Source organism: Sinocyclocheilus rhinocerous, unplaced genomic scaffold (genome assembly GCF_001515625.1).
Source record: "Sinocyclocheilus rhinocerous isolate Xijiao unplaced genomic scaffold, SAMN03320098_v1.1 scaffold1538, whole genome shotgun sequence".
NCBI lineage: Eukaryota > Metazoa > Chordata > Actinopteri > Cypriniformes > Cyprinidae > Sinocyclocheilus > Sinocyclocheilus rhinocerous.
The window spans coordinates 298,551-313,731 of NW_015661872.1; the positions used below are offsets into that span (position 1 = coordinate 298,551).

Sequence of the window (15,181 nt, forward strand, 5' to 3'; positions counted from 1 at the left end):
TTCTTGGTCACCAGTCTAGACAAGGCCCTTCTCCATCAGTTGCTCAGTTTGAACAGATGTCCAGCTCTAGGCAGAGTCCTGGTTGTTTCAAACTTCTTCCATTAATGGTAACAGAGACTACATGCTTCTGTGACCCTTCAATGCAGCAGCATTTTTTCTGAACTCTTCCCCAGATGTGTGGCTTGATGCAAACCTGTTTCTGAGCTCTACAGGCAGTTCTTTTGACCTCAGGGCTTGATTTTTGCTCTGATATGCATTATCAGCTGTTAGACCTTTAATTAAGACGTGTGTGCCTTTCCAAATTTTACCCATTCAATTGAATTTGCCACAGGTTAACTTCACGTGAAGTGTAGTGACATCTACAAACAATATGAATGCTCCTGAGCTAAATTTCAACTGTCCCAGATAAGGAATTGAGTACTGATATGAATACTTATGCAATGGAATCATTTTAGTTTTTTATTTTTAATAAATTTGCAAAGATGTTAAAAACCTGTTTTTTGATGACATTAAAAGTCTAAAAGTCACTCATTTTTATAAAGTAACACTGTTCAACAGCGACACCCGCAGGTGAAGTTACAGCGGAGGCTTGCCTCCCTTTGGCCCATTGACTTTCTACAGAGACCCTAAAGCGTGCCGTGACTTTTCTGGAGGCTCACTGAGATGAATGGGGGAAAGTCACATGAGAGGAGGCAATGCCTCCATCGTGCTATAATTGGATATGATCGGTTATGATTAATACAGCTTTAACTGAGGGTGCTTAGCACCCTCTAGCACCCCCGTAGAACCGGGCCTGACTTGGTGTTACTTAGTTAGCTTGGTGTTTTAATTGTCTTCGAAAGGACACCAATAATTTAGTTAGTGGCTTGTTTTGATCTCTTGAAGCTTCAGTTGTCCTAGAAAAGACACAAAACCTGTGGTTAGTTTGTTGCCTAGGTTGTTTGTTGGGTGGTTGGCTAGTTAATGGCTTGCTGTTTTAGTTGTCTTTAAAAGTACATATGTAATTTTAGTTAGTGGCTTGTTTGGTCTACTTAGGTTTCGGTTTTCTGTGAAAAGACACCAAAGTTGTGGTTAAATTGTTTGTTAGGTTGTTTGTTGATTAGTTAGTTTGTTGGTTGGTTATTTATGGACTTGCTCTTTTAGTTCTTTGAAATGACACCAATAATTTAGTTAGTGGCTTGTTTTGATCTTTTGAAGTTTCAGTTTTCTTTGGAAAAAAAACCCCCCCCACCAAAAATTGTGGCTAGTTTTTTTTTATTTTTATTTTTTTAAGTTAGATTGTTTGTTGGTTGTTAGTCAGTGGCTTGCTATTTCATTTGTCTTCAAAGTCACTAATATTTGTGGTTAGTGTTCAGAATTTTCTAATTTGACCAAGAATTTTTCATCTTGGTGCTTCATTATTGATTGCATAAATCTTGCTTAGTTACTGATATTAATCATTTGTTGGTGCTTTTTCTTTCTTTCTTTTTCTTTTTTTTTTTTCTTTCTTTTTGTCTCTCTCTCTCTCTCTCTCTCTCTCCATCTGTCTTTCACAGATCACTTTATCACTGATGACTGTGTGTGTGTTCTTTTCTTTAGAGGAGTGGTGGAGCCCAACCCAGTGGATGACTGTCACTTCTTATATGAGGAACAACCAGAACTAGAGAGGTTTCGTAGCGCCAAACCCTCCATCACACTGCTGACTGAGTGGTACCTGACCAGGGCACAGGACATAGAGAGCAATTCCCGCCAGGTACACAAGTGCACACACTGACAAAAGCTGACACTCAAACACGTATCAAAGCACACTGCTTTCTTTTGCAAAGACTGAAAAACAAACAACTTCCTCAGATACACATACAGATGCACATCTGACTCACAGAAGATTTGCTTCCTTCCAGAGCGACAGTTACTGCTGTCCCAGAGGGCTGTTAGTGTTGAGAGATCAAATGTGGAGCTAGATAACACTGTATCTGTCTGCTGTGGCCCTCTTAATGGAAAGATATCTAAACCATTATGAGACCAGACCGAGCTTTTGAACTCTTTCTTTATTTCCTTCTCTTTTGTTTCTCTGTCTTTCCTTCTGTCTCTCTCTCTGTCTGTCTTTCTTGCTTTGCTTCTGTCTGCCTGTCTTTATTTCTGTTTGCCTTTCTTGCTTTCTATCTTTCGTACTTTTCTTCCTTCCTTTCCTACTTTTTCTTTCCCTCCTTCCATCATCCTTTCTTTCTTTTTTCAGTCTTTCCATCCGTCTTTCCTACCGTCTTTCCATCCATCCATTTCTTTCTTTCTTTCTTTCTTTCTTTCTTTTTCTTTCTTTCTTTCTTTCTTTCTTTCAATGCTGTTCATAGATACATATTTCTAAAAGAACAGCTTTAAAAGAAACTCTAAAAGGCAGATTTTCCACAATTCCACAAATGCTTTTTATTTTACTAAAAGCTGCAATTACAATGTGGTCCAAAAGTCTGAGACCCCTATTTAATATGCTTTTAATTTTCATTCTTCTGATTTAGTACTTTTTTTTGTCATTATAAATGGTATTTTTAGCATAAGATTTTTGAGTGTAGTTAAATTGAAAAACACGCATTTCAAAATATCTTGGTATTTGTTTTGTCCTCTTTCACTTTAATGACAGCTTGTCCTTTGTTGTGTATTCATAAGCACTTTACAGTATATGCTATTTTGTACAATATGTGCTTACATTGTACAAAAGTCATCTATTGAGCAATATTTTAAGTAAATATTATTTATGTAATAAATATTACTTATTTTAAATAAGTAAATGGAGCGTATATGTTTTAATAGTAATCCCACCTGGAGAGTTTTAGTTATTCCAAATAGGGATGCAGCGATTAACCGGTTTCGCAATTAACCGCGCTTTAAAACGTCACGGTTAATTAATCATGCGCAGCACGATCTCCGATCTCACAAACCAAAATAATGTAACACTATTGTAAAATCATATGAATTACATTACACGTAAAATCATATGAATTATTATAAAGATTATTAAAATTAATACGTATGGATGACAGTTGATTACAATAATATTTCAGTTTATTTCCATCATTTTAATTCCAATGGGAGAGATGGACTTTTGTTTGTCTTTTGTTTATTATTATTTTGTGCTGTATTCTTGGTTACTGTGTTTTTTCAGTTTCAAAAGCCAGCAATAAATAACACTTTAATATCTAAAAAGTGTTCATGTGATTTTATACATTAGTAATGTTGGGAAATGAATAAATGCATAATAATCGTCATAATCGTAAAACCGTGATTATTCCTCTGACAATAATCGTACCAACAAAATCTATAATCGTTGCATCCCTAATCCAAATACAGTCTAATTTAAAGTGAACATTTTTGGTCTTGGTTTTCAGCCTTAATGTCCAGATATTTCTGTATGATTAGTCTCAAACTTTTTGTCCTCACAAAATATGACCATTATGACAACTGCTATCACTCAACTGTAGGCACAGCCTGTTTCAGGAAGTGCTGCAGAGCAGGAGAGACATCACTCTGTCAGGACAGAGGTTAAAGCAAGGAGAAAGGGCTGCTCTGAAAGAGCCTGACATGTGAAGTGAGGGAAGGAGGTCTGGTGGCACCTGGGAGCAGATTGAAACTACAAAAAAAAACGAAAAAGAAATCTAGTGTAATAAAAGGGTGTGCGATCTGAGCTCTGCCTGCCTGTTTGGTCCTTAGAGAAGGGAAGAACGGCCGAGAACGATGGCAAAATGTTTGTGCATGTAGAGATCAATACTTCTGTTCAACCAAAGCCAGGTGTGCGTAAACAAACGTGTGCTGTTTGCAATCATTTGTTTGTAAGGCAAATACATGTACTGCTTTTGATCCTGATTTAGTGTTGTGTTAAGCAGCTCTGCTTGTAATAGGACTGATGTATCATGTTGTTGTGAAGGTAGTATTGCTCCGGAGGTGTTTGGCTCTTGTTAACTCCAGTGTCAAGGGTTTCGGTTCCTACCAGGTGAGAAAACAGCAGCAATCATTTCCTCTACGCAGGCATCCACTATTGACTGGCTCCATGCTCTGCCTGTCAACTGGTAGAGGAATACCAATCGTCAGCTCACGATGTGAACTGTATTGATGGGCCGCTGAGGCGGGTGGGATTTCATCGACTGGTTCTACTTTTTACACGTCTGTTTGGGGATTTTTACTTGTAGCATTCTTTCGCTTTTATTGTCAAGTCTTTTGTATTTTTGCATCTCTGTTTGATGTGGTCTGACAGTTTTCATAGATTCAGATTTTCACTCAATTGTACACACTCATTTAATGGATTTCTGTTTTTTTAAACATCAGCAGCATTCTGTGTGATTTCTTGGACACCAACACACAAAAAATGCTAAATTACGAAATAGTCCCACATGAGCTTATTTATAAAAATGAAGTAAAAAGTAGTGTGTGAAAATTTTAAATAGTGATTCCAAAAGAGGAATAATGCTAGCCAGGATTATTATAACTGAAACTAAAATTAAAATCATAAAGACAACTAAAATAGTGTAGTGTTGCGTGTGTGTGTGACATGTATATGTATGATTTATTGTATAAAATTTATATTATTTACTTTATTATTATTATTTATTTTATTTGTATTTTTAAGTGGCTCCTTAGAGGCAAATTTCACTAAAATTCGAGATTAATTTCAGTTATAGTAAAAAATAAACAATTAATACATTAAAATACTATATATGTGTACTATATTTTAATGCACAGTTCTTCTGCTTTTTACATTTCCAGGAGGAAATCTGATGCTAGTTCCTAAAAACTGTTTTCTTATTTGAATGTGTTAGACAGTGCTTCTGTCTCATTTATATTGTGCGTCTCTATTAGATTGCTTAAGCTTTTTGATTGGTCCACACAGGTTGATTGTGCTCTGTCTCTGGTGCATCTGGGAAAAGAGCAGAACATTCCTGGGCTGGAGGTGCGGTGCGCCGACCTGGTTACCATGGAGACACTGGTGTACGAGACGTCATGTGACCTGAGTCTCACACTAAAGGAGCTGCAGCAGCTCAGGGACATTGACAAGCTCCGCCTCCTCATGAAAAATGTATGTTTTGAGGCTGTTCTCTCTTTGTTTTGCTGTCTACAGCCTCCTTCAACACTTGTATTATTGTGTTCACATTTATCACCGACGTCTCTATATATAATACTGACATAGTGTAATGTTTTATTCTTGTCTGAAGTGTCAATAGCCATACTGTAAGCACCTCGTATTGATTTAAACACCTCTGCTTCGCTCAACAGTCATACATACTGTATATTTAGGCAGCTCTTTATATAGAGGAGCACTAGTGAAAATGATAGATCTGCGAGAGTGTGTCTAGATTTGTGTTTACAGCGGTGGTCTCTTTACGACTGCAGTATGCACATCCAGCGGGCTTGTTTGGATTTAATGCTTTCATTAAAAATGATTTAATACTCATTTGCTCGTTTAAGGGGAAACGCTGTGAGTGGGTGAATCGCCATCTTAGCGTCTGAAAGGATCTGAATGATTTCTTCTTTCAAAAGGACACTGTTTTTGAAGCTTTTTGAGACTCCTGTCTTATTTATTGAAATTGGAAAAACAGAAACCTCTATATTCTTCAGAATTACTCGTTTTGTGTTTAATGAAAGAAAACCATACGGGTTTGGAACGACATGAACTGTTCCTTTAAAACTGCTGTATTTTGTTTCTGAACATTTTCCGACTCTGTTGTATTTAGTGATTTCTCTCTGTTTTAGTCTAGTGAGGATCGATATGTGAGGAATTAATTCCAGTGGATGGTCCCGTTTCTGCACCGCTGTGAAGGACAGCGTGTGGGCTCTGCCTCCACTTTGCTCAGAGAATATCTGGTCACCCTCGCCAAAGATGATCTTGCATTCCCACTCAAAATCTTCCAGCACTCAAAGCCAGATGTAAGCCAAACCACACACGTATACTTGACTATCAAAACAAGCACATATGACATGCTGTTTTAGAATTAATCCATTTTAAAATACTAGCTATTAACCATAATCTACACCCTAACCCATACCGCTTCATGAAAACTTTTTTTAATTTAAAAAATATAATATTTAAGTAATTATTAATATTATATATTATTTATTTTTTATCAATTAATTATACATTTTATTAATCATCATTTGTATTTAATGTTATACCAGGGCTGTACGTTAACTTTTTTTTCACATAGCACTGGTGCTAGACCAGTTTTTTCGTAGCACGTGCGACATATATGTCGCACTGTACAGCCCTGGTTATACAATAAAAAATATAAATATGAATATATTTTTATTTATTATAATTGTTTGTTATTTATTATAATGTATATTTTAGTATCAAATTTAGCTCACAAATTTGGCAAATCAACACAAATTTGTACACATGCTGTTATGAGGATGTCCTGTTAACATTTGTTGTCCTTAAATGATATCATACTCATGAATACTTCCTATTCCTAATAGACATAGTTTGAACACTTTATTTTAGTCAAGACATTTTTGGCCTATTTTATGAGCTGTGAAGACACTTTGCACCTCGCAAAACAAGTACACAAGTCTCATTATTCTGTACTGATCTGCTTTAATATTAAAAATTCAGTAGTGTGGCACTACTAATATTGGTGCTCTTTCATGATAAATTGCTTGTGGTTTTCCTCATTTATAAGTCACTTTGGATAAAAGCGGCTACTAAATGAATAAATGTAAGTAATTTAATGTCACACACACAGATACGCTCATATAAGAGGGATGCAGTGAAATGATTAGAGGAAGAGCCATTCCAATTCTGAGTCCAAAGCCACAGAAGACCTTCAGACACACACACGTACACGCTGTCTCACAAGGCCATGATAAAAATTTATGACCTGCTTACACATCTGAGGCATCAATTTCCCTCACAGGAAATTAATAAAAGTGGTTAGAGAGAAATCAGGTGTATGAGATTGTACATGGGTTTGTTTCTTTTTGTGTTTGTGTGTGTCTATGAATCAGCCTTGCACATTCAATGTTGTGTGAAATGAAATTCAATCTAATCCACACTAACATGATTTTTAGTCTGCTTGTGTGTGCATCTGTGCACTGTGAGTTACTATTGTCTGAGAGGAGATGCGATGAAACGGTTCTGTATTAACACTATATGAACGTCATATATACAAAGTTATGTTCTGTTGTATAGCCTTACAAGTTGGTTGTTTCAAAACCTCCCTCTATAGCATTTTTGAGAATTAAAATAAGCCCCTGATCCTCGGAATTGCTATATAGGTCTGTTCTTTACTAGGTTTTGACAATAATTTACACTTTACCAATGATAACGTATTTGTTTACTTGCAGTGTCATCCAAAAGTCATTGGAGATTCGGATCAGCTTATGTCCGTGGCATTAGAATGTATCTACAGCTCTGAGAGAGATGACCAGCTTGCACTCTGCTATGATATACTTGAATGTCTGCCGAGAGGATATGGGTGAGCTCACATAACTGAGAACAATTTTTGATTCAACTTTTCACTTAAAATTGTTATGGTAATATTATGCACTACCATTTTAAAGTTTGGGGTCACTAAGATTTTTTTTATTTTGCAAGAAATTACAAGGGTGCATTAAATTGATCAAAATATAAATGTTTCAAAGGATTTCAGCTTCAACACTTCAACACTTTCCACACAACAATATTAATAAGAAATGAGCTCCGAATCAGCATATTAGTATTATTTTTGAAGGCTCATGTGACACTTCAATGCTAGAGTAATGGTAAAGATAAAAAATAATTACATTTTAAAACTACAAATATAAGGCAAAAATAAATCTTTAAACTACCAAAATAAATATTTTAAATTGTGATGATATTTCACAGTATTACTGTTTTTGGCTATATATTTTCAAATAAATGCAGCCATGGTGAACATAAAAATGTTCTTTTAAAAATCGAACTGTCTTTTAAATGGTGGTGTATGTTTTTAATTAATTTAAATTTTAATAAAATTTTATTTAAGTTTTATTTATAATTTAAGTTTTTGTTATTTTTAATATTGTTATTATTAATATTTAAAATGATAAAAACAAGTAAAAAAAAAAAATTGGTGCAGTCTTATTACTGTGGTCATGTTGTATTGCAAATCACTTTTGCTACTATTGGGGTGAAATACAGGTATGGTTTGGGACCGGATTTGTGCTATGGTCAGGTTTGACGGTGGGGTTGTGTCAGCAGTGTAATTATAGGTGTAATTACAGAAATTAATTACAGATGCAATTATATGCTGGTATTTTTAAAATATAAGTACAATGTAAAAGCATGCATGTACACAATAAGTGCATTGTATCAAATGATTAATTGAAATGTTTGTACATTGTAATTAAAGACACTTCATACAAAGCGGTTCCAAAGCTGGTCATTAAAGCTGGCCTCTCAACTTCAAAACTTGTTCTGCCACTGCTGTCACTAGAGCCCTGTCAAACACACACAATTAGCACATGTGTGCACAGTTGTCAGTGAGCCCCTGATTAGCTCATTATTAGCACAGCATGTGTCTTTCTGCCTTCAAAGTGTGAACCCTCAAAACCTCTCAGCGTTCCTTATATTCCTGCTGCCTTTAGATGTCTTGGAGACTGAGAGGCCTGTCACTCGACCACACATATTGATATTAAATATACATTTCTGCAGTCTTTGGACTGCAGATGAAGTGTTAGCGTGTGTGCAAAGGGTTGGTGTTTTTCTAGCATGATTCTTTCGTGGGGCAACAAAATAACACATTTACACCAAAAATAATGTGATACGCAAAATTTGGTGTCAGCTTTATCCTGAGGGTTCGATATTGTTATGCTAAAAACAGTTTTGATACATTCTACATTCTGCCATCTGGCTTTTTCTCATTCTCACTTTCAGACAATCTGTTGTACAATCTCTCTATACCTTTGCAAAACCCTAATGTGTTTTTACACTCCCATTGTTGTACAGGGATCAATGCTTTAGGGGTTTTCCAGAGCTCTTCTTGTTATCTTTTGCTGCTACTGGAAAAACGATGTGTTTGTAAATGCTATTCAGATATGGGATGAGGAGATGAATTGGATTACTGAGACTACAACAAAACATGTAAAGATCTTTTTAGAAAAAAAGTGCCTCTGGGAATATTGCACTCATATCAAGTTTAGTTTAGACCTAAGAAGTCTTGAGTTTTGTCAGCAATACGTTTTTTTGCGATTCAGACATCATGATCATCTCCATGGCAACCGGACTCTCAAGCAGAATTGCACTTGATTTCAACTCAAGTTCACATAAGGGGCACAGCTAAAAAAAACACTTGTAAACACAAACCAAAAAAAAAAAGAAGATTATTTTGTTCCATTTCAATGGCAGTTGCTCAGCTGCTACTATATCATCAGTAATTTAACGAAATATTTGCAGCTTAATTCTCTCAAGCAAACATTTTCATTTCGTCAGAATACTCTGCTACGTTTGAATGGTTGTCTGTGAAGAAAGATGCTTCTTGGGTCCAGATGGTGTTGTTACAGCATCTGGCAGCAGATGCTAACTGGACCTTGCTAACCAGCCCTCTCGCTATTGTAGTGTGTGTTGACCTTGTCTGGTGATCAAATAGAAAACAAGTATTGAGTATTAATAGAGGCCGCTATAACCAATGAGTTTTTATAACAAAGAACAAGCATAAAAGTTTAAAACCAGAATGGCTGACATACCGAAGCACTGAGCTGGTGATGTTATTAGATAATAGAAGGTTGAAGTGACTTTCAATAAATGCAGTCTGTGTGTGTTCAGATGGCTGATTTTTGATCTTGTTTACTTCTCTCTTTCTCAGACCAGAGTCAGACTCTACAAAAGCCTTGCATGACCAGGTGGACACTCTTGAAGAAACACTTGAGGTAAGAGACCGAATGAGTCAAGTCAAGCTAAATTTATTTGTATTATTTTTGCTTTACACAATACACATTGTTTCAAGGCAGCTTTATAGAAAGTCTGTCACGTTTTAGTGCCTTAATACTGCACCATAGAGTGGTTTTAGAGCTGGCAATATATTGCTATGGTATAAATGATCCTCACAACTTAGATCTAAATATAATGGCATTTATTTGTGTAGCAGATATGTCATTCCATAGTGACTCTGACTCATGACCTTTCAAGTCTTTCAGCTTTTTCAGAGATATATATATTATGCTCTGAATATAATATAATATAATATAATAATATATAATCATTCATCAACATATAACACAATCATTCTAACATGCAGATTTGGTGCGTAACATTTCTTTTCATTATTAGTGTTGAAAACAATTATTGTTTTTGTGGAAGCTGTGATTATTTTTTAAGAACAGTATTTATTTGGATTTATTTTTGTAACATTGTAAATGTCTATACTCATACATTTGATCACATGAATGCATCCTTGCTGGATAAAAATAATTTTCAATTCCTTTAAAACAAATCATACTGTCCCCTTTTGCATGGTAGTGTGTAGATTAATACTGTGCATTGCCAAATATATGATTTTAAATATTTTGTATAATGTATTATTTATTTTTTCAATATTTTTTTTCTAAATTTCTAAATTATTTATTAGTTTAATATAGCTTTGTAAATTTAAAACATTATTTCATAGCCAATATTGTTAGTTCAACAATGTTAGATGTAAATTATAAATGGTTGATTTCATGACTTCATGCTTTTAAAAGTGGCCTTTATTTGGACTCTGAAACACTGGATTCATCACTCAACTCTGAGCACAGTAGCTTATCAATTACATAACCAGTCTGTTTCAAACACTTCAAGACAGATTGGCCACATTACCTCATATTCCATACTAGGCTATTTATTATTTATGTGTTTGAAATGGACTGCAAAATTTGCATATTAACTCAAAGAAATACATTGTAATCCTTTCTAGATGTCATTATTGTGATATATGTAGGCTATGTTTCCTGGTAGGGTCCTTCCACACGTCTGCAAAGGGCCAGTCAAGGGACTTATTAGGGTCTAACAGCAACATGATTTATCTGAACTGCAGAATTATCGATATTAATCTGAATGCAGCATTATGTGTGTTGCTCACAGCCCTTCAGCAATCAAAGCTAATGAAAAAGAAAGGAACATTGTTGTGTCTCGCTGGTACTTGGACGTTTTGATTTGATCAGAGGTGGTACTTGACCTGAAGAGTTTGTGAGCTGCTGGTGTAGTCAGTATTTGGTGTGTAATGATGTAAGCTTCAGCACGATGTCAAGAGACTTTCTCATGCAACTACTGAGGATAGCTGGCATTTTTGGGGAGAGCGGATGGGAAAATTGAAAATTTTTGGTCTGCTCACGTCCATCATGACATCTCCCTCATGCAGCACATGAGAGAACAGAGGCATTTTAGGCATTCATGCATATACTCTCCAAAACCTGCCGAAGTGTTCACTCATTTACTCCTTTACCTTTCACTACATAAATAATGTCAGTTAGTTTGCTATGTTAGAAAAGATGGAGCAGAAATTAGTGTATTTGTATACCGCTTGAGACTATATTGCACACTTTGTGTGATGTTACATATACGCAATACTTCCTGAATGACAAAAGAAACTATTTGAAATTCAGTCTGGCTGTTCAGACTGAGACACATTCCAAAAAAAATCTGATTTTTAGGATCTGATTTATAAACATTAGGTTTAATTTTTTTTATTTAATTTTTTTGTGCAGACTTAAAAAAAAAAATTACACTGATTTGAATCAGACAAACCAAACAAATTGAGTTCTGCCTCTCTGAACAAAGCATGTTTGTATGCATGTTGTATGCTGCACCTTGTTTGCATGTATTTCAGTGTTTTTGTCTTTCTGTCTGTTTGTGTGTGTCAGTCCCAGCTCAGGTGACGTGATCAGCCTGTAATGGCTCCGTAGAGACACATTCCTTTAGATCCATTAGAATTCTGTCAGTGGAAAGGATGATGAAAGTCTCTCTCAGATATTTATGACTGGCCTGGGAGGGCGCAGTCGCTGCAGCCTTAATTTCACTCTTTTTCTCTTGTTTGCTCTCTAACTTATCACTCGTTTTTCTCAGTCTCTCAAGATTTACCCTTTCCCCTCTTTGTATCTGAATTGTGTCTTTGCCAGTGTTTTCTTTTATCCCCCCTGCTCTCCGCTCTCTGTTTGAATGTTAAAGAGGGCATATCAAAACCGGATTTTCTTTGCTGTTTTGGAAGAAATCAATGTAGACATTCTCTAATGTTCACAACGAGTAGATATTACCAAAATTGGCTTTAGGAGTTATGTTGATTGTTTTACACGGTTTATCACTCTAAATTTTACATACACTTTATTACAAAGACGTATTATGTATTTCACACACACACACACACACACACACACATATATATGCGATACATGCTTTGAAGTCTCGCGTGATACGCGATCCGATTGGAGCGCTTCGAAACAGTGAATCATTTTGCGACGCAATGGTTTAACTTATTCGGAGTTTCAAAAAGCTCCGTTGTGTTTTTTGTTCGCTTTCTCTATAGAATTTATTCGTTGTTTGAATAACCGTGGAAATGAAATCATTACAATTAATAGGCCTAACGTACAATGTTTTTATTAAACTGTGATCATGTTAAATACAGTTTCCTTCGTATTAAAAACATTTCATAAAAATGTTCAAAAGCATCCACCCCTGTTTTTTTTCACAAATCGCACCCTGTATATATGTGTGTGTGTGTGTGTGTGTAAAAATATGTTTACATATTAAATATATTCATATATAATATAAATTATATGAATATACATATGTAAATGTATGTGAATGTAAATATTTTCAAAATATATATTGTATGTGTGTGTATTTGTATATACTGTACATAATAAATATGCACTGTTCACACACATATACTCATGAATTTCTGACATAAATTACTGCTTTATTTAATCAGAAACACAGTATTAATGTTATTTGTGTATTTTACTTTCATTTTAATACATGTAGGCCAACAGCGCCCCCTAAGTACCGGACGAGCATTAGGACCTGGGGGAGGCTGCCGCTGCTGCACGCGCTAGTGACTGTTGACTCTATCGCACACCGGACTTGTCAGTGTTTGCTTAATTGCTTTCTCAGATTAAATACAGTGATCCAAAACAGTGAATCTAATCACCATTCTGACAAAAGTTCCCTTCAAGAATGACCACACTGCTGACGTGATTGTACTGCTAGCACACCCTGAGCAAATGTGAGCTATTCATCTTATCGGCAGGGCATATGGGCATAATTTTTCGTATCGGGTCGATGCCGATGTTTACATTTTAAGATAGTATCGGCCGATTCCGATAACGTTCCGATAATATTGTGCATCCCTAATATTTGTATATACAGTGGGTACGGAAAGTATTCAGACCCCCTTAAATTTTTCACTCTTTGTTATATTGCAGCCATTTGCTAAAATCATTTAAGTAAATTTTTTTTCCTCATTAATGTACACACAGCACCCCATATTGACAGAAAAACACAGAATTGTTGACATTTTTGCAGATTTATTAAAAAAGAAAAACTGAAATATCACATGGTCCTAAGTATTCAGACCCTTTGCTCAGTATTTAGTAGAAGCACCCTTTTGATCTAATACAGCCATGAGTCTTTTTGGGAAAGCATCCACCCCTGTTTTTTTTCACAAATCGCACCCTGTATATATGTGTGTGTGTGTGTGTACTGTGTATATTTGTACGGAAAGAATTCAGACCCCCTTGTGTATATGTGTGTGTGTTAGGGCTGGGCAAAAAAATAGATTTTCCGATTAATCGTGTTTTTAATTGACGTCGATTTGATATCGATTCTCAAAAGCCACGAATCGATCTTTTCCAGTATTTATTTCAGCACACATTTAAAACAAGATCTGATTAACGTGAATCTTATGAATGTAATAAAAAAAAAAATCGAGAATCGAATCGAATCGAGAGCTTGCGAATCGAAATCGAATCGAATCGGGACATCTGAATCGATACCCAGCCCTAGTGTGTGTGTGTGTGTGTCATTGCACTAGTAATGTTCTACAGTAAAACAAAGCTTTTAGAAACAAAATAAAATTACAAGATAAAACGTTTTGCATGTTTAAGCAGCTATTTCAGGAGCAGGTCATGATCACTGAAAAAGACTTAAAGAGCTACAGACAGATGGAGACAGGAGTTAAAAAGCAGGAAGAGAGAGAGGGAAGCGCAAAAATATGTAAGTGAGACAGAAAAAAAACCCAAGTCTGGCCCCAGCAGATTGTAGAGAGAAAGAAAGAGACATGAGGGAAGGAGTGTGAGACAAGAAGAAAGGAAGGAAACAGAAAACATCTGTGCTAGATGCTCCCAAGGGATGGTGCATCCTCATTTATTGAGGGCATCTTAGACAGACACGGCACCAGTTCTGCTCACTGAGGTTCATTCAGACACCTCTGTCTGCTCTTGGCTCCTCTGAGCAGCTGTTAGCATATAGCTGTGGTTAGGCATGACTTCTGATGTACTTTGCCACAGAGGTTCTTAACTGGTGGGTCGAAACTCATAAACGGGTCTCAGATCTGTTCTGATGTTAAAGGATTAGCTCATTTCCAGAATAAATATTACCTGATAATTTACTCACTCCCATTGTCATTCAAGATGCTCGTGTCTTTCTTTCGTCAGTCGAAAAGAAATTAAGGTTTTTTAACACTAGAACCCCCAGAGGTCGCTGTATACCTAAAAGCGCCAGCGGGTAAACTTTACCCACGCACATAGCAACTGTTTTTATATGGCTAAAGAACATATTATTTCACTGTATTATGCCACTGTCTTCACAAAGAAGTTGTCTAGAGTCATGAAATGATTGTCTAGTCATCAACTATATTTTTACCCTGTTGTTTTATGTTCAAGATTTTTAATGCAGCCTACACTAATCCATAATGGACAGTAAGCTAAAAAAGCAGCCTGCACTGACAACGAAAATTAGAAGGTAGTAAATATTTGGGTGGTGTATTATTATAATATAATGTCATTAATCAATATATTAGGATAACCCATGTTATTTAAATTACTAAAATAGCCTATAGACAATAATGAGCAATAATAATTCACCACACTGCATAGGATGATGCTATGACAAATTCAAGCGCACAGCTTCACCTAATTATTAATTTGTTTAGTTATATCATTTATAATTTGAATAAGAGAACAACACCAATAAACTTCGGGTAATCAAAAAAACAATTGTTTTATTCATTACATAATA

The 15,181-nt window shown here is 35.6% G+C and overlaps 1 pseudogene; it reads left to right on the forward strand.

The window, feature by feature from the left end:
- The window catches only part of LOC107726605 (neuroblastoma-amplified sequence-like), a 158,331-nt pseudogene that overhangs the window by 31,655 nt on the left and 111,495 nt on the right, over nt 1–15,181 (forward strand).